Genomic DNA, 12,379 nt, shown 5'->3' with positions numbered 1-12,379 from the left:
GGAACTAGAGCGAATCATGCTTAGCGAAATAAGTCAAGCAGAGAAAGACAACTATCATATGATCTCCCTGATATGAGGAAGTGGTGATGCAACATGGGGGCTTAAGTGGGTAGGAGAAGAATAAATGAAACAAGATGGGATTGGGAGGGAGACAAACCATAAGTGACTCTTAATCTCACAAAACAAACTGAGGGTTGCTGGTGGGAGGGGGTTTGAGAGAAGGGGGTGGGATTATGGACATTGGGGAGGGTATGTGCTTTGGTGAGTGCTGTGAAGTGTGTAAACCTGGTAATTCACAGACCTGTACCCCTGGGGATAAAAATATATGTTTATAAAAAATAAAAATAAAAAAATAAAAATAAATAAAATAAAATATTCTTCATCATCAGTAAAAAAAAAAACACATATTCAAATGTCTAGTATATATAATACGAAATTTATAATGTATAGCATATTATATGTGGTATAGAATATGTTGTATACACTAAGTAGTAGGATATATATTATATATTCCTTGTTTAAATATATAATATTAAAAACAATCTAGAGTAATGATATTCAGTATTTATAATGTGGAATATAATATTTAACATATAATTGATAATATTACTATAAGTTGCAAAAATGTGCTTTTTCCTCATTTCTATCTGCTAGAAGTTGTACTACAAAAAATTTGACCTTTTTTTTGAGACATGTCCAAGAGAGCTGTCCATCAGCCGAGACAGATTCAGGGACCTAATAAATTATGGAGTTTTTGGCATCTTATCATGGAAACTAAGTGACATTATTGAAACTTCCCTCTCAAGTCCTCAAATTGAACTCCAATATGATACAATGACAAAGATCCAGAGCCCTTCCTTTCTGTATCAACATTCCCATGGACTAAAAGGAATTTTCTTAAATCTGTTGAAGATATGTGGCACTCTCTGTTTCCCAACTGTGGCCACAGATAAATGAAAATATCTGAGGCTACTTGTCTTTCCCTATTACCCAGTGGCAGCTATACAGCAGGAGACAGCTGGACTGAGCCATTATGCTATTCTAGTTGACTCAGGGTTGGCATTAACACGTGGGTGACCAGTTTGTGAATGGCCAACTCACCCTTCCAGGTGATACATTTGCTCTTGTCTTATACAGAATTCTGGTTCTCAGTTCTAAGTATAGTATCTGTGATAGAGTAAAGCAGCTATTTTGTGACTTACGGGAAACTGAATTGTTTTGGATTGAGACTATAGTAGCTCTACGGGCTTCAGATGACAACTGACTTCATAGACTGTTCTTTCAATTAATTCTACTTTCTCTAGGCTACTACTTTTTGCTGTGGTAGATATTTATGGTAGACAAGTTATTTTGTGAATTTTGGGAGAAGAGAATCAAAACATGTGGATATTATTATCTGATTCTGTACACTAATGTTCCATAACATCCCAGAATTTAGCCTGGATAAGCCCTAATTTGGCTCACTGTTCTGAAATCCCAGTGGATTGAGATGATCCTACTCTTTATGTTTTTAAGAGCTTTGTATTAAAGCCATTTGATTTCATTGGCCTATGTGTGTAGTTTAATTTCAGTAGAAACTCCAAGGCTAAAAGGAAGATATGGAATTTTGTCTTAGGACTTTTAAAGGTTACCACCAAAATTCTGTTTAATAAAAGAAGATGAAACATTTATATGAGAGTAATACAAAATAAAATTATAAAAAAAATTGTGCCTAGTATAATGTTGCAAATGATTTCTCAGCAAATATATTCCCCATACTATCGGTGGGAAATGAATCTCAAAGATGTAAGGACTAGGGTTAAAAATGCTAGTTCCTCATACCTCCATATCATAAAAACCATATTGGAAAAACCCACAGAAAATATCCTCCTCAATGGGGAAAAACTGAGAGCTTTTCCCTTAATGTCAGGAACATGATAGGGATGTCAGCTCCTGCCACTTTTGTTCAATATAGTACTAGAAGTCCTAACAACAGCAATAAGACAACAAAAAGAAATAAAAAGCATCCAAATAGGCAAAAAAAAAAAAGTCAAACTCTCACTCTGCAGACACCATGATACTCTATGCAGAAAACACAAAAGACTCCACCCCAAAAGTGCTAGAACTGATTCAGCAGAGTCACAGGATATAACATCAATGCACAGAAGTAAGTTGCAATTCTATACACTAACAATGATGCAGAAGAAAGAGAAATCAAGCAATCAATCCCATTTACAATTGCACCCCAAACCATGAGATACCTAGGAATAAACCTAACCAAAGAGATAAGAGATCTGTATTCTGAAAACTATAGAACCTTATGAAAGAAATTGAAGATGACACAAAGAAATGGAAAAACATTTCATGCTCATGAATTGCAGGAACAAATATTGTTAAAATGTCTATGCTACTCAATGCAATCTACACATTCAAAGCAAACCCTATCAAAATATCATCAGCATTTTTCATAGGGCTGAAACAAACAATCCTAAAATTTGTATGTTATAAGAAAAGACCCTGAATAGCCAAAGGAATGATGAAAAAAAAAAAAAAAAGCAAAGCTGGGGGCATCACAATTCCAGACTTCAAGCTGCATTACAAAGTTGTCATCATCAAGACAGTATGGTACTGGCACAAAAACAGATACATAAATCAATGGGACAGAATAAAGAACCCAGAATTGGACCCTTAACTCTTTGGTCAACTACTCTTCAACAAAACAGGAAAGAATATGGAAAAAAGACAATGTCTTCAACAAATGGTGTTGGAAAAATTAGACAGCCACATGCAGAAGGATGAAATTTGGCCACTTTCTTACACCATACACAAAAATAAACTCAAAATCAATGAAAGACCTAAACGTGAGACAGGAATCCTAGAGAAGAACACAGGCAGCAACCTCTTTGACCTTGGCCAACAACTTCTTGCTAGACATGTCTCCCAAGGCAGGAGAAACAAAATAAATAGTGAACGATTTGGATATCATCATGATAAAAAGCTTTTGCAAAGGAAACAGTCAACAAAACTAAAAGGCATATGAGATTAAGAGTCACTCATGGTTTGTCTCCCTCCCAATCCCATCTTCTTTCATTTATTCTTCTCGTACCCACTTAAGCCCCCATATTGCCTCACCACTTCCTCATATCAGGGAGATCAGTTTATAAAAAATAAAAAATTATATAAAAAAAATCAAATCATAAAAAAAACAAAACAAAAAAACTAAAAGGCATTCCTACGAATTGGGAGAAGATATTTTCAAATACCTTATCAGATAAATGGCTCATATCCAAAATCTACAAAGAACTTATCAAAATCAGTACCCCCAAACCAAAAAATCCAGTCATGAAATGGGCAAAAGACATGAAGAGACATTTCTCCAAGGAGCACCTATAAATGGCCAATAGACACATGAAAAGATACTGAACATCACTCACCAGCAGGGCAATACAAATCAAAACTGCAATGAGATTCCACTTCACAGTGATCAGAATGGCTAAAATGAACAACTCAGGGAAAAACAGATGATGGTAAGGTTGTGGAGGAAGAGGAACCTCTTACACTGTTGGTGGAAATGCAAGCTGGTGCAGCCAATCTGGAAAACAGTATGGATGTTCCTTAAAGAGTTAAAAATACAGCTATACTATGACTCATCAATTGCACTATGAGGTATTTATCCAAAGTATGCAAGCATAGTGATTCAAAGGGGCACCCCACTGCATATAACAGCAATGTCCTCAACAGCCAACAGATGGAAATAGCCCCGATCCATCAACAGATGAATAAATAAAGAAATGGGGGGGGGGGAGCCTGGTGGATCAGTGGGTTAAGCCTTTGCCTTCAGCTCAGGTCATGGTCTCTGGATCCTGGGATTGAGCCCCGCATTGGGCTCTCTGCTCAGGAAAGACCCTGCTTCCCCCTCTCTCTCTCTGCCTGCCTCTCTGACTACTTGTGATTTCTCTCTTTGTCAAATAAATAAAAAAAAAATCTTTTTTTAAAAAAAGAAGATGTGATTATATATATATATATATATATATATATATATATATATATATATATCAATAACACTATTATACAGTCATCAAAAAGAATGAAATCTTGACATGTGCAACAACATGAATGGAACTAGAGGGTATTATGTTAAATGAAATAAGTCAGCCAGAGAAAGACAAATACCATATGATTTCACTCATATGTGGAACTTAAGAAAAAAAAAAGAAGAGGAACATAGGGGAAAGGAAGAAAAACTAAAACAAAATGAAAACAGAGAGGGAAGCATACCATAAGAGGTGCTGAACTCTAGGAAACAACCTGAGGGTTGCTGGAAGGAAGGTGGGTGGTGGGAAGGGATAATTGGGTGATAGGCCTTCAGCAGGACACTGGATGTAATGAGCACTGGATATTATATGCAACTGATGAATCACTAAACTACCTCTGAAACTAATAAAAGAAGATCACTGGCTCCTACTGAATTATAGATAGGGGATTGCCTCCCTTCCTCATCTTCTTAATCCCCTGTGATCTGGAGTTTTGTTCTCACTATCCCCTGAAACTATTTTGCTAAGACTGCCAACAACTTTCTAGCTCCTTAATCAAATTGGAACTTGTTAATTCTCATGTCACTTGACTTTAAAGCAGTATCATCGCCACTCTCTACTTTCTGAAACATTCTCTTAACTTTCATGAAACTACACATTGACTTTCTACCTCTCTGCTGTTTTCTGTCTCTTTGCTGTTACTCTCTTCCTATTCCTTAGATGCTAATTTTCTTTAGGAGTTGTCTCTGAATTCTTTTCCTACTTTCTGTGTTCTTCACAATCTTCCCATATGTCCCCATTCACTCTTTTGTTTTAAATCCAATCTACACACTATATTTCCAGCACAAACTGCTTTTGAGCTCCAAACTATACTAGCTGGAACTGGCCATCCTCATCATATGGTGTCATAAGCATCTCAAATTCAAAATATTAAGAATTAGACTCATTTTTCCTAAACCCAGATCATTTCTCCCTTCTCTACTCCCCATCATGAACTGAATCTATTCTGTGTCATCTAATTCCAAACTCACTGTCTTAGTTTGGGCCACATTTTTAGGGTTTGGCTAGTGAAATAGTTTTATGAACAATCTCCAGCCTTGTTTCTCTCTCTCAGTTTCAGAGGTAGAGTTTAGTGATTCATCAGGTGCTTATAACATCAAGTGCCCTCCTTAATGTCCATCACCCAGTTACCCCATTCTCCCTCTTGTTTCTCTTGAATATGTTGTATAGTGTTGTATTGTGCTCCTTTTATTCTCCCCCACACCAGTTAGAAGTGTTTCATTTTATTTTTTATTTCAAAGATTTTATTTATTTATTTGACAGACAGAGATCACAAGTAGGCAGAGAGGCAGGCAGAGAGAGAGAGGAGGAAGCAGGCTCCCTGCGGAGCAGAAAGCCCAATGCAGGGCTTGATCCCAGAACCCTGGGATCACAACCTGAGCCGAAAGCAGAGGCTTTAACCCACTGAGCCACCCAGATGCCCAGAAGTGTTTTATTTATTTATTTTTTAAAAGATTTTATTTATTTATTTGACAGAGATCACAAGTAGGCAGAGAGGCAGGCAGAGAGAGGAGGAAGCAGGCTCCCTGCTGATGCGGGGCTCGATCCCAGGACCCTGGGATCATGACCCGAGCCGAAGGCAGTGGCTTTAACCCACTGAGCCACCCAGGAACCCCCCAGAAGTGTTTTATTTTAAAAATATGAAACAGGAGCACTGGATGTGGTGCAAAAATAATGAATACTGTTATGCTGAAAAAAAAAAATAAATAAATTTTAAAAATATGAAACAAATGCAAAAAACCCTTTTAATGGAAGTCTGATTAAATTTAATATTAAAGTTCTCAAAAACCCATTGGAGAAAGTCAGCAGGTATGTTAAAGAAAAGCAGGAAACTGCTGATAAGTCTTTGGTGGAAAAGGAAGTTGCATAGGTATACAAGTTATCCTAATGATTACCAAGCTCAAATTTTGTTTTTCAAAAATAGGTCTTGATATATACCGAGAAAAACATACAGACACACCCAACAGTGCAAAGATGTAACAATGAAGTTTAAGGATAGAGGAGAAGTCATATATGACAACACACACAAACAATCTATAAAATAAAATAAATCATTCAATCCTAGGAAAAAATGGGGAAACTTCATGAATGTAAAACACAAGGGACAAGGACTAACAGCAAATGGAACTATCCTAAATATTTCCCCATTGACTAACTAAAACACAAAATGATGACCATTAACAGGTAGTTTTCATATACAATATGTATGTAAATTACAGTAATTTTTTTCTATTCAATTACCATTTCTTCCCTTTTCCTTTTCCCCTAATTTTCTCTAGCAACTTGTTTCCCTTGGTTTGATAAGTTGAATCCAAAAGGTTTGGAACCTAAAGTGAGTACCAACTCTTACTGGAATAGTACTTGGGAAATGCAACTCTAGAAAAGGCAAATATAATTTTTTTAACTTAATCTCTTTTCAGTATAACAGAATTCATTGTTTATGCACCACACCCAGTGCTCCATGCAATACCTGCCCTCCATAGTACCCACCACCAGGATCCCCCAACCCCCCACCCTCCACCCCTTCAAAACCCTCAGATTGTTTTTCAGAGTCCATAGTCTCTCATGGTGCATCTCCCCCTTCAATTTCCCACAACTCCTTTCTCCTCTCCATCTCCCCATGTCCTCCATGTAAGTTCTTATGCTCCACAAATAAGCAAAACCATATGATAATTGACTCTCTCTGCTTAACTTACTTCACTCAGCATCATCTCTTCCAGTCCCATCCACGTTGCTACAAAAGTTGGGTATTCATCCTTTCTGATGGAGGCATAATACTCCATAGTATATATGAACCACATCTTCCTTATCCATTTTTCCGTTGAAGGGCATCTTGGTTCTTTCCACAACTTGGCGACCGTGGCCATTGCTGCTATGAACATTGTGGTACAGATGGCCCTTCTTTTCACTACATCTGTATCTTTGGGGTAAATACCCAGTAGTGCAATTGCAGGGTCATAGGGAAGCTCTATTTTTAATTTTTTAAGGAATCTCCACACTGTTCTTTAAATTGGCTGCACCAACTTGCATTCCCACCAACGGTGTACGGGGTTCCCCTTTCTCCACATCCTCTCCAACACACAAAACAGATAATCATGTCAAAAAATGGGCAGAGGACATGAACAGACACTTCTCCAATGAAGACATATATGAAAAAAATGTTCATCATCACTAGCCATCAGGGAGATTCAAATTAAAACCACACTGAGATACCACCTTACACCAGTTAGAATGGCCAAAATTAGAAGACAGGAAACAACTTGTGTTGGAGAAAAGGCAAATTTTAACTGAAGTGACTGGACAAAATTGAACATTTGTTCTCAATAGAACAATGTCCTCTAGGTTAATCAGTAAGTTAATGGCTTCTCTTGGCTGGATCACATGACCCAGCATGATACTGGCATGCTCCATGGTGAGGTACTGCAATGCTATGTGTGCAAATACCCAGCCACTTAAGCTTTCAATAAAACAAAGCATCATCTTAAACCATTTCAGTAAAAAAAAAATTTAAAAAAATATTGCTTTTTTATTGGTCTGCTTTGCCTCTTGAACTGGCTTGGAGTGTTGTTCATGACAGAAGACACAGGAGTTAATTAGTTAATTAGTTAGTACTCCACACTCCTTGAGCTTCAATACTTCCTACTCTTTAAGCCTCAGCACATTTTTGCTGAAATAATGGTATTCTTTGTTAACATCGTCATTGTCATGGGACCAATATCCCTGTGGACTGGAATGCTGTAAGCAGCTTTTTTTCTGATTTCTTCAAAATCCACATGTCCAACCAAGGTGGGTTTAGTCATGTTGAGATCTTGAACTCTTTTTATTTTCATATTGATCAGTGCAATGCCCTCCTTGATCATATCTGCTATGATTGGGAATGCCTGAATCAGAGACCAAAATGTCTGTAAGAACTGTATGTTTCTTCATTTGCTCTTTGGGAGTGTACTAATGAATATTGTAATAGTGGCATCACCTCCAGGGTATTCACAAGCCCCATCTATCTGTATTGGCACTGCAATAAAGCTTCCAACATTTTTTGACCTTCCAACCACAACCACATTCTTCCCTAGGGTTGGGATGTCCATTCACTTAATTATTTCCCAGACACTCCATGGGACCACTGGTAACACATTTGCTCCACATTAATTACATAAAATCATCAGCATCTTTGGAGAAAACACTACTGCAGATGTTTATTTCATCAGTATGTTCTGAAAGAGGCAGCTGAACAAGAAGGCCATCTACATTATAATCATCATTTTAAAAATTATGTTCAGTTAGCTGATATATAATACCTCATTAGTTTTTGATGTAGTGTTCAACGATTCACAAGTTCTATGCAAACAAACAATAGATCAGAGGTTGAAAATTTGAGGCTTCTGGTGACTTTCAAAGCTTTTCTATGGAAAGAGGAAAACAAAATTCTTATTGGGGTGCATTGGGTAGAAGGGGAAAGCAAGAGATTATATATAATTGCTATCAGTAAGAGTTTTATCAAAGGAGCAGCCCCACTATCCATGATTTGGAATAAAAGATTCATTGTAAATAGTGCTTTGTACAACTGCGGGAAGAGCTGAAAGGAAAGGTCTAAGAGAAAAGTCACTACTCAGGGTTTGCTCATGGGAGTAGTTGAGAAGTCTGGGTGATTCTGTCTCCGGGTTTAGTTGTAGGCCAAAAGTCAGCAGAAGTGCTCCATCCATTGAAGTTTCCAACTCCCTGCCTCCTCTCTGGACTATTTTCTAATCATCCTTTGAAATTCTATTCAGACATGGCCTCCCACAGAAGCCCTTCTTGAACCTACTGGCATACCTCTTCTGGCTCTGTTGATCATTTCTATGTGATTCCATGTGATTCCATATACCTCTCCTGTGGGCATTCCCTGGTAGAGCTCCCAGCAGTTAGTAGGTGTCCCAAATGTTTGTACAATTGACTTGAATTCTGTTTCTCCTGAGATCCCGAACTCCTTGAGGGCAGGAACTGTGCTCCCTCTCTAAATATTTACTGACTCAATACAAAGATGGACAGTTGAGTGGGTAAATGAGCAGGACCAGAAGTCTGAACACAGCCTGAAGGTTCCGAACTTTGTGTGTCCTGTATTTGTTATCTACTTCTTTTACTTATGCTAAATGACCTCTTTGGTGTTCACAGTTCATCCCTCTTCCTCAGCATTCTGAAACTTGATGAACATGTTCACATTTGGCTCCTATTAGCCCTTGTAATATTATATATTTTAATTGTTTGTGCTCTGTCATCATTTTTCCTAGTTATTCTCATATGAAAGTCCCTCTCATTACTTTAATTGACTTCCTTGGGATACTTACAGTTTTGATATACCTTTCTTAATATGTAGTAACATGAAATGGTATGGCATTATAGATGCAAATGAATGATAATATTATGCAAGCTTGAGATTTTGCTGCACATAAGTTATGGGGAGGCTTGTCAAAGGATTAACCTGTATATTAATCATGCTGAATATATATATATTTAACTAAGGCAACCTATAGGGTACAGCCTGCTTAATGCTTAATGCCTCTCTAACCCTGCAGGGAGCAAAGGTGCATTCTTAGGCCCCTAAAATAGAAATGACCTCTCTGCTCACCTAATATTCCCTGATGGTTGCTCTTTGCACCCATTCTGATGTCATGAAGGAAACAAAGGCCTCTTCTGTGATCCTGAGGTGCCAGATTGGCTGGACAAAGCCAAAGGGGCATTTTAAATAAAGGCTCCAGACATTTATTTAGCCTCAAAATTACTTCTCCAAATTTGCACATTGTGCAACACTGCAGATCTTCAAATGTATTTCTGTAATTGGCTCTAATATGTCTTATGTTGTAACTTTTCTTTTTGTCATGGGGAGGGAGTAGGGAAGGGATTAGTTGTCTTTTTTTCCCCTTCCCGAGAACTGCCAAAATAATTTTGACTCTCCCAGATGAAGTAAGTTTTAAAATTGTGGTTCTCCTGAGGTTCATTTGGAAGAAGACACAGCAATTCTGAGAAACCAATGATGGGGGCTGCCAAGATGTTCCATTTCCTTGGCTGTGGCTTCTGTTTCCTTGCGTCAAGGTCAGTGTGAGAACAAAACCATGGTTTTCGAGGATTGGAGAGGCTTGTTCAAACACTTGTCCTTGCCACCTCAAAGTCTCCTGCCTTGCATGGCAATATTGCCTTAAACCCAGAGTTTAGGGTTTGTTGTGGAGGTTGGATCTTCACTTCCTCTTGCTCTTTCCCAGGCTCAGCCATTCATACTGGCTGAGTTGCACCTGGGAAAATTGGGATGCACACTTGGCTCAGGCTATTTTTGAGGTGTGCAGTTTCTAGGAAATTGGAGATTTCCATCTCATACCGTTCTGTGTCTCCATCCTTGGTTTTGAGATAAAGTATGAAGGGTTAGAGCAAAGGACTGAATAAGAATTATTCAGGGATTATATAAGAAACATAGAATTTCAGAGCTGTGAGTTCCTTTTAGACAGAATTGCAGAGAGGAAGGAGCAGAATTAACTGAATCAGACTGACCTGGGAGACCTGGCACAATTTGACCATCAAGTGTTGACTCCTGAACTGTCAGGCTCTTCATAGCTTTGGGAAGATTGGTAAAGTAGCAGTTTTTTGAAATGGAATTTTAGTGATGTACAGAGAAGAGGAGTGAGGTACAACAGCGTGTGCCACTTTTCCAAGCACTGCTTTACCAGAACCAGATGGTACAAATATTTAGCCTCTGAGTCTCACTTTAGTTGTTTGGAAAAGGGGTTGTCTGGGGTGGGGAATGAGATCATATGTTGAATGAAGACTGAAATGTAGCAGGTGGCTATAGTGAGTGCATACATTATTATCACCAGTTAGTACAGTCTTTATTTGAAAGATAAATGCACCAAAGCCCCCCAAATTTAGATGATTTGTCTAACAACACAGAGCATTTAATGGCAGCACAAGAACAGAGCCATTTTTCCTGACATTCAGAGGGGTACTTTTTACCATTTCACTACCCTATAATCTTTTAGGTAAGCTCTCATGAGAAAGTAAAATGAAATGGTTTGAATAAAAGTTTTTCATGATTGTATTTTTGATATCAAAATACTTTTAATGTGAAAATGAAAGATTTCATGGTTGAGCTTTCTGCAGGCTGGAGCCAAAGGGAGTGTCTTTCTGCCTGCCCTGGTTCCCATGTCATCTGGGCACTTTCCCTATGAAACCATTTATAAACATTGCTCTATGTGAGTCCCTTAAGCTTGGTGCTAAAAACAAAGCATGAAAATTGCGTCCCTGTCCCCAAGTTGTTCATTGCTTTTGGGGGAAGAAATTAGGAAGTAAATCAATGATATACAGTTTAATGAACTCTGTGATTGATGTTAGCCCAGAGGAAGGCACTTAATTAAGGTGAATGTGTTTAGGGTCATTGAGAGCCATCGGCCCTGCACTGAGCCTGGAAGGCTGGGTAAGAGATGGGCAGAGGAGAGGGAGAGGTGTGGAGGTAGAATGGAGAGACTAAGGGAAGTGTCAGGAAGAGCTAGAGGCCATAAGGGAATGCTGATGAGTGTGGATGGAACCCTACAAGAGCTGGAGGATTTCCCTTGGTGTGTATGTGTTTGTGACAACAATTGCATATTATGTATGTATGTATGTATGTATGTATGTATGTTAGTCACCATAGAATATATCATTAGTTTTTGGTATAGTGTTCTCAGATTCATTGTTTACATATAAGACCCCATCATCCATACAATACATGTCCTCCTTAATACCCACCGCCAGGCTCACCCATCCCCCACCCTCCACCCCTCTAAACCCCTCAGATTGTTCCTTGGAGTCCACAGTCTCTCACGGTTTTTTAAAGATTTTGTTTATTTGAGAGAGAGAAAGAGAGAATGAGAGAGAGAGAGGGGGAGAGAGAGAGAGGAAGAGGCAGACTCTCCACTAAGCAGGGATCCCAACAGAAGGTTCTATCTGAGGACCCTGGGATCATGACCTGAGCTGAAGGCAGATGGTTAACATACATAGCCACAGTGAGACACTCAGTCACCTCAACAATTTGCATTTTTGAAACATTGTTGGCTCCTCTTGAGAGGCTAGATGGTCAGAGAGTAGGAGTGGAACTGAGGGACCTGAAAGTTATAGGGTCTCCAAAGTAGAATTGACTTAGGAGGGAAGAAGAGAGAAGACACTTGTGGCAGGCTTTGCTTGGGATCCTATGTGAGGAGAGGTCAGAGGAGGGCTCAGGTGACCCTCAAATTAGTGGCTCAGGCTCCCAGGCCAAGGGATGACCCACAGTGAGACACAGAAGTCAGGGTGGCTATAAAGCCCCACTT

General features: G+C 38.7%; 1 pseudogene across 1 annotated transcript; it reads right to left on the bottom strand.

Moving 5' to 3' along the window:
• Window positions 1–7,670: 7,670 nt before the first annotated feature.
• LOC309859310 (bifunctional methylenetetrahydrofolate dehydrogenase/cyclohydrolase, mitochondrial pseudogene) lies at window positions 7,671–8,949 on the bottom strand (annotated as a pseudogene). The gene is made up of 2 exons: window positions 8,883–8,949; window positions 7,671–8,193 (listed from the first exon to the last, which is right to left on the bottom strand). The product of its transcript is annotated as a bifunctional methylenetetrahydrofolate dehydrogenase/cyclohydrolase, mitochondrial pseudogene (transcript).
• Between the last annotated feature and the right edge of the window lie 3,430 nt (window positions 8,950–12,379).

The sequence above is a fragment of the Mustela nivalis genome (genome assembly GCF_964662115.1).
Source record: "Mustela nivalis genome assembly, chromosome: 2".
NCBI lineage: Eukaryota > Metazoa > Chordata > Mammalia > Carnivora > Mustelidae > Mustela > Mustela nivalis.
Note: the sequence above shows the minus strand (reverse complement) of the source record. Positions and strands in the feature narration are given on the sequence as shown.